General features: G+C 38.8%; 1 long non-coding RNA gene across 1 annotated transcript; it reads right to left on the bottom strand.

Annotated features, from left to right (window-relative positions):
- Nucleotides 1-1,118: 1,118 nt before the first annotated feature.
- LOC115631925 lies at nt 1,119-3,958 on the bottom strand. Its single transcript, XR_003996247.1, has 3 exons — nt 3,865-3,958; nt 1,440-1,713; nt 1,119-1,133 (listed from the first exon to the last, which is right to left on the bottom strand). It is a non-coding gene; the product is annotated as an uncharacterized LOC115631925 (long non-coding RNA).
- Between the last annotated feature and the right edge of the window lie 4,544 nt (nt 3,959-8,502).

The following is an 8,502-nucleotide window of genomic DNA, read 5'->3' as shown; positions in this document are numbered from 1 at the left end:
GAAGTGCACTCCTTCCGAATTCTGCCCATGCAACAAAAATGGATAAATACAAACACCATATCTACCCACACACTACAATATAACAAATTTACAACAAAGCAAAAGGAAGGTATATGTTTTTACAATTTTCAAGTCAAATACATATTGTTTGTGGAACTTATGATATTTATATGTTTCCATTCCTATTAAATAAACTAATTTCTATTTAAAACACATAAATATATCGCAGACGGCTAAGCGGATGTCGTACTAAGCTCCCAAAACAATTGGTTAGAGTCCTTGCGTTGCGTTGAAAAATATCAACAAATGAGTAAACATTCTAGATATGATATAGTCCCGGGAATCTTCCTTGCATGACCTAATACCCTGCATCCATACTGAAAGAGGCAATCGGAAGTGGGATTGATTTTTCGATTTAATTAATTATTATATTTATATAATCGATATTAATTATGTGTGCAAAATTTGGTTTAGGTAGCATTTGAAATGTGGACGCTATTGACGAAATTCTGTAGCGGGGGAAGGGGGGGAAAATTAAAAAAAAAAACATAAACTCGTCCTTACTCGGACCTAGGAGAATCTGGATGCCAACTTTGGTTATTCTAGCTTTTATAGTTTCTGAGATCCTCGCGTTCATCCAGACGGACGGACAGACGGACGGACTTGTCTAGATCGATTTCTCTCGTCATGCTGATCAAGAATATATATACTTTATGGGGTCGGAGATGCTTCCTTCTGTATGTTACATACTTTGCACAAACCTAATATACCCTTTTTACCCTACGGGTACAGGGTATAAAAACATTATTTTATAAATCAGCCAACTTTAAAAATATCACTTTTTATTCATAGAGACATCTCACGCAAATATGATAACTATGTTCATAGTTCCCCATGATATTTTGAAGTTCCATGAAAAGCATAAATTTTTATTAATAGTATAAGTACCTGACTTTCTCTCCGTGTATGCAAATGTATATTTCAGTTTGACGTTATATGCTGCTGCTGCTGCTGCTGCTGCGCCTGCTACTGCCGCTGATGAGCAGGCACGCCAGCAAGGATGTCAGCGTCTTGCCTGGGCGGCCTGATGCGAACGCGTAACCGAGAGACGACGCAGAGCCGATTAAAAGTTTCTACAGGAACGCAGAGAGAAGAATGTCAACGATGATGAGGACGATGGTAGCGACAACAACGTCTGGAATGATGGCAATGCTGTTGATGTTGATGGCGTGTCATGTGGCTGATATTTAACAGTGACACACACACCCACACACACCCACACACACCCACACTTAGGCACGCTCACACACACACATGCACATATATATGACACTAATGCCTGAAAAATGCGGCGCATATGTGTCCCGACTGGTGATGCTGATGCCTTTTTTTGTAGCAGTGGAATAACTTCAATAATTATAACGTTAATGCGTACTTACTATTGTCACTGACGCCTACACACTTGCCACGCCCACCACTGTATACTGTTGATACTGTTGTTGTTATTATTATTGTCGCCCCCGGGCGCCCTTAACGCATAGCGACTTTTTGCACCGTCATTTGTTGAGATTTATCGTTGGGGCCGCCGCCATCAATGTCATTGTTGCTACTGTTGAAGTTTTTGATGATGTTGTTGTTATTGTTGTTGCTGTTGCTGTTGCTATTGCTGTTGTTGTTGTCCTCGTCATCATCTCTCTATGGAGCTGTTGCCGCCTGCCGGAAGGTAGAAATGCGTTATTTCAAATTTATCGCCGCATTGGGTATTCTGTTTTATAGCAAAATCAATAATAAATATTGATAGACAGGAGACCGCAAAAAAAATGTGTAGCACATAAAGTGGCTTTAAAGACTGACCGACTGACTGACTAACTGGCTGATTCACTGACCTCAACGAATAGTCAGGAAATTAGGTTGGCATAAGTCGATTAAAACAAATGACGTTGCTGTATTGGTTGTTTTCTTTTTTTGTGTATTTGTTTGTTTACGTACCGCCCCTCTAGTGGCACGAGTCGTTGCCTAAAACTCTTGACGCAACGTGACATTTAAATTTCGTTGCTAGTCATGTGCGACGAAACGAATCAGAAGCAGCAGATTCTGAAGCTGAAGCTGAAGCTGAATCTGAATCCGAATCAAAAGCTCTCAAACTGTATGCCCTCGTATAGAAAATCATTGGACCAGCAGCGACGGCAGCAGCGTCAATGAAGACTATGGGCCTTGGGCGGTGCTGCGGGGAGCAGCAGTCGGGCTGGGTAGGAATGGGGTGTGGCCATGACTGATGGCGTTGCTGCCGCTTGCATTTAGATAGACAAATATAACGTGCTATCGAATCTGGGGAGCAGGGTGGGAAAGTTCAATGGGCAGGTGGAGGAGCAGAAGCAGGAGGGGGCTGGTAGAGGCACATAACAAGCTCAATCAAAGACAAAAAGAAAAACATCAAATCAGCACACACAAGCACACACACACACACTTAGATTCATGAAGAGCTCGCGCAAAAATGAAGGACGGCGCGACTGCGATTGGATCCTGTATTGATATAAATTGCTGGAGCGACTAACGCGAATTACAACGCAAGCAGCGGCAAAGGCGAAGGACGACGGAGCGTTGTTCAAACGAAGCCGCCAATGAAGCCAATGCACAGTGGGTCTACGTCTTACATCGCGGAGCATTTCTTTATAAAATATAAATGAGAATACTAAGAGAAAAATGTAAACAATAGTCATCTAAAAATATCATCCTTCAACTTTTTTCAAGCTAATTTTTCTTTCAAAGTTTTAAATAATTCTTTTAGTCTGGCAAAGACAGACCCAAAAAATAGTGCTAGTAAAAATTGCAATTCTAGCTCAATTTTGCTAAATTGTTAATTATTAAAGAAATGTTGCTAACATCGGTTGTTGTTACATCGGATTGTGAATGATAAAAGGCCCATCATCCACTCAGAGAAAGGCACATGGGATTATGCTTTTAAAAGTTTTGTATTTAAATGCACAATAAAATACAAACAAAGCTCTTAAGATCAATTGATATTAGACACCAAGAAAGTCAACTAAACATAGATTCTATAATTCGCCATCGATCATTATGACGTGTAATAATCAGAAGTGAGCATAGCTTTTAAGCAATAAGGACTATCCAGTTTCATAGCAATTGTAGAGTAAAATTATTAATCAGCAGTATTTTGATTCATTATTGATTTTAAAAAAAATTTGTACGTGGCCTGACTTTCCATTTAAAGTTTAAATGAAGTAACCTATCTTTAAGTCCATACCTTCGTCATATTAAAATAAAATTGTACATAGCCTGACTTTCCATTTAAAGTTTAAATGAAGTAACCTATCTTTAAGTCCATACCTTCGTCATATTAAACTTGATTTGCAACAGTTCTAAACAATTTCTCAGCCAAAGTTACTGAACGTTTCAGATTTGCCATTTGCCAGCAAAAGAGTCTAAATCGTAAGCAGCTGGTCATCTTTAAATTCTATAGCCTTTAAATTTGGGCGATCCATTGTCTCACTGTGCAATGCCGCTGCCGAAGCTAGCGTCGACATCAACAATCATGGAAATAAAGAAATAATAAAATCAAGCAGCATATTGATTGATTATGGAGCATAAATAATGAATATACTACTAGAAAGCAGACGCAAAGAAATTGCGAAAAATATGCCAAAGATTTGCCAAAAGGATTGGGGTGAGCGGCGAGAACAAGACCAATATCAAGAGCAGGACCGCGACCAAGACCGAGACCGTGACTGAGACTTATAAACCACTCGAAGCTGCAAATTTATGAACAGGAACTACAGGTGCGCTGGCTATGGATCCAAAATAAAGCTGTTTCTCTCTCTCTCTCGCTCTCTTTCTCTCACTTACCTCCATGCGAGCAGGAACAAGCTCATCAAGTCGCAGTGGGGCGAAAAAAAAATCGCGGGATGGTGAGGGAGTGAGAGTAATCCGAAACCCCATGCAAGCGGAAATGCCTCTAAATGGTAATTTATTTGACATTACGCATACGCCACGTACCACTTGCTATAACCAAATGATTAATTATTGTAGTGTGTATATGTGTGTGTGGATGTGTGTGTGAGTGTGTAGGCGCAGAATATATGTTTGTATTTAAATGTGCTTGGAGAGTGCCTGCTGCGTTGCTTTTATTTATTCCACTTGAAATGAATGCCTTGCGACGCCTTGCGATGTCTTTTGTTTAGTTTAAATTTATGTCTGCCGTCTCAACGATTTATATAATTAAATAAGCGTGAGCAATACATATGTACAATACAAGTACATATTTGTATGTATGTGCATCCGTGTGTGAGTGCGTGTGAGTGTGCTCGCTTGTTTGTGCCTCAAATAGGAAATGCGATAAGTTATGCAAACGCTGCGCGACTGAAACTGAGGCTGCGACTGCGACTGAGACTGAGACTGCGACTGAGACCAGCAGCACTGAGACTGAGACTTTAACTGAGGCAATGGAAAATGTCGTCGAGCATAAATTATGCATTATTTTCCACTTAAACAGGCCCGCTGGGCAAATGCAAGGCCACCGAAGTGTGGAGTGGCAGGTGGAGAGCGCAGAGTCAAGCCACCAAACTGAGTTACGCCTCAAGCCGTTTATTTGGCTAACATGCAGCAGCGACAACAGTTGTTGTTATTAACATTATTGTTATTAGCATAATTGTTATTGTAGTAGGCAGCTGCGCAGCCACAAGGCAAGCAATTGCTCTGCTTCCCAATTCTCTGATTGGGAAAGAGAGGGAGAAGGATAGAGTTGCAAAATTGAATTGATTTTGAATATTGAATATTACTTACAAACTAACTTGCTAATATAATTGAGCAAGCAGATTGAATGGCATTTTAACTTACATTGATGTGGTCAAAAATGTGTGTTTTCCATTTATTTACAGCCTTTCTTAAGCTTAAGAAATTACACACCTGCTTTTATGGTATACATGTATATAACTATATGGAGAACATAGTATCATTTATCTATCTTAATTACTTAGAAATGTGAAATAAAATAGCAATTATGAAAAACATTACGTTCTGAAAATGTTTCAGCATTTAGCGAACAAGATCTTCAAACCGACTTCAAATATGTTTTCAAATATCATCAAATATTTGTTGGAAAGGCAAATTAGAAAGAATTTTGTATCTGTTCACAAATTTGCGATATTTGGATACAAATTTCACAGATTTTCATAAAAAAAAACAACAAATTCTCAATTTTTTCGCGAATTATTTAATGTAGAGAAGAGTTAAATGAAGAAGAAAACAAGACGAAAACAAATTATATACTCCAAATACGATTTACAGATAGATATTGAAATGACAACAATTTATTTATATATTAAAATGAAATTCTTTTACAATCCTTCGCGGTTATAGAATATTGAAGATCTTACTATTATCTTCAGGTTAAAGTGAAAGCAAAAAAATTTTAAGAACAGCACGATTGCATTATTGTATAAAAACTCAGGAGAACTATGCCCTAATCGGATAAAGAACTCATAGCTCGGATTTAAGAAAGTGAAGCTAAATACTTACCATCCTGCAGAAGACCATTAATTGCTAGACTTTTTAAGGAAAGAGTAGAAAGACACAAACAATTGCTTAAATTTGCTTCGATTCCGATTTCTTATAGACACCAGAGAATCATTGCGTATTGGCCTTTAAAAGCATGGCAGATGATCTTATCGATTCGTACTAAGACGTAGGCCTAACACATTGCTTAAAACTAAATAAAATGAAGATAAAGTAGAACTCTGTATAGTTTAAGGGTTACTCCCAGAACTGGTCCGATGCCAGGGTGGTTCTGTCGAGTACATACAGGAATAACAACATCATGGGGCAACGACTCTCTGGCCTAAGGTCAAGCGATCTTCAATTCAACTGCCATTTAATTTCCTCGAATACCAGCGAACACTATTTATATTAAAAAATAAGATCAAGATGGATATTCTCAAACGCGTCCTAATAATTAATAAATAAATAGGCAAGGTTACAAGCAGCCACTCAATTCATGTCCAACAGCTGTCAATTAAATGAATAGTCTGCAAAATTCATGGGAAATGAGAGGAGCGCGAATCGCTGATGAGTTGAGTTGCTGATGGCTGCCGGAATATCGCAAATTGCTGTCTACGCATGACAGAGGAGCTGGGGTGCTGGCGGACCGCAAGCAGAAGCAGGAAAGGCGCTGAAATAGACTTTACCCTGAGGACTGCAAGTTGAGTTGAAAATTAAATACCAATTTTGGGCGAGGAACTGAAACACGCGAGTGCCAAAAATATGTTGTTGTACATGCTGGTGTTGTTGTTGCTGTTGCCACTGTTGCAACATTTCAAATAACATTTCAACTTTCAGCGACCGACATGAACGCACACACACTCACACACATATAAACATATATACACATAAACGCATGAGAACGACGCAGACGAGTTCGGACAATGGCTGGCACAGCGGCATTTATTTATTTGTATTTGTGCGCGCAGCTCAATTACGTTTAACGCTTTTGACGTTTTACAACATGGCCAGTAGAAACACACACACACACACACCAGGAACACCAACACATGCACATAGTCGTATTACATACAAACACAATGGCGTGCAGCTCTTGGCCCTTCAACCAGCCGGCATTGCTGATTGCGCCGCTGCCAAAAAATGCCCTTACCTATACACTCAAAACGTACGAGTGGCAACAACAACAACACAAATAAAAAGCAACAACAAAATTATACAGTGTTCTTGCCACTTCGACGCAGATATACCCTTATTGGGGCAATAGTCGATTATTCATTTAATTCGAATATTTGCTTGGACTTTTATTCTTTCTGCGAGTAATTAAGTTTCAAGGCTTAAAAATCATTTTAAATGATTTAAATATAATTTACGGTAAAAATTAACTTTTATGGAAGAGGTTATTGTAGTGCAAAAATAAACAAATAAATATAAATTACTAGTATTCTAAGAAAATCTGAAAAACTGTCCAGATAAACTTCAATATTCTCTTTTCACTTCTTGATGGATGAGTTGCTTTTAAATAAGAACCTTTTATTTATCATTATTGCTTAATGTCCTTGTATTCTGGGATTTATTGACGACGCTCTAGGTATATAAAATTCATTGCAAATATAGCTGAATTATCTATAATGATACATATATTCTATTGTCTTATATCAAGTGCAGGTGGGGAAATGCTCCCATTTTCCTGTGTTGCAGACCTCATGCGAAAGTTATTATTATATATCCTTTTCAAGGGTATGAAAGGACCAGGCAGCTGTTGGCGAATGAAGCGCAACGAAATTGTTGGAATTTTAACCTTGTTTTTGGTGTATTTGGTTGCGCTTAATTGGTTCTGTCAGCGGCAGCAGCAGCAGCAGAAGCAGAAGCTGTGGCAGCAGTGGTAGCAGCATCCAGATTAAAAAAGTTCTCCTAAAATAACATTAGCAACGAAACGCTTGTTGTTGTTTCTGTTGCTTTTGTAATCGCAGGCTACCAAATGATGCAAACGAACGAACCGAGGAACGAAGCAGCGCCTGGAATTTAAAGTATGTACCCAATGCCCAATGTGCTCCGCTGCCGCTGTAGCCAAGACGGTTCGGCAAACAATTTGCTTAGTTATTGATATGACCCCAACGCGGTCGAAAGGTTGAACTTTCGAATGGGGTGGGTCAGGTTCACCCCCCAACTCCCGCCACAGTTTCGTAAACTGGCGTGCGGGCCACTTCATTTCCTGCTTCCGTTTGTAATAATGAGAGTTTGCAGTAATCTCGCGAAATGTACAATCAAAGAGCCACCACAGCAGCTGTATCGGGCAGTCGCGTCGAGACAAGAAAAAGCAAACCAAAGCAGGGCGAATCGAACGTTTGCCACACGGCTGGAACGTGAACAATGCGGCACAAGCTGGCGGACAGGCAGGACAGGCGGACAGGCAGGCCAGGCGGACAGGCAAGCTGTCAGCCAACATTCGATTTTGTTGGATTAAAGTTGTGTTCTTACAGGTAAAGCTGTCTAAAGTGGCCCAATGCCATAACAAGTTATTGTGACTAAAATAAGCATTGAAGGACTTCGTTTAAGGATGAATAGCCAACAGTGGCCATTGCCTTTTAATATAGTATTAAGGGAAGATAGAAAGTGCATTGACTTTTTAATAAATAAGGAAAAAAAAAGTTTGCTTACGTATTTGATATTAGAAGAGCAAATATATTCGGTGCCTCATCCGCCTGATCGTAAGACTTTCCTTGAGTCAAACTATATTTTCATATATATGCGTATATATCTTGTTATATTGGCATACATCTTTCTATTCTTAAAAAATGAATAAAAAAATTATAATAATTTATCTATTAAAGAGCAACTGACTAAAGTATTTGGGTGAAATCGATGAAAATAAAGAAATTTATTGTTAATTTCTGGGCTCTTCTTTTTTAAAAAATATGATTTCTTTTTGTAATAAATATTCTAAATAATACCATTCCAAGAATGTACTCATCTATCTATCTACATATA

The sequence above is a fragment of the Scaptodrosophila lebanonensis genome, unplaced genomic scaffold (genome assembly GCF_003285725.1).
Source record: "Scaptodrosophila lebanonensis strain 11010-0011.00,11010-0021.00 unplaced genomic scaffold, SlebRS2 tig00001412-arrow-pilon, whole genome shotgun sequence".
Taxonomy (NCBI): Eukaryota; Metazoa; Arthropoda; class Insecta; order Diptera; family Drosophilidae; genus Scaptodrosophila; species Scaptodrosophila lebanonensis.
This window is presented reverse-complemented; position numbering and strand designations above follow the sequence as displayed.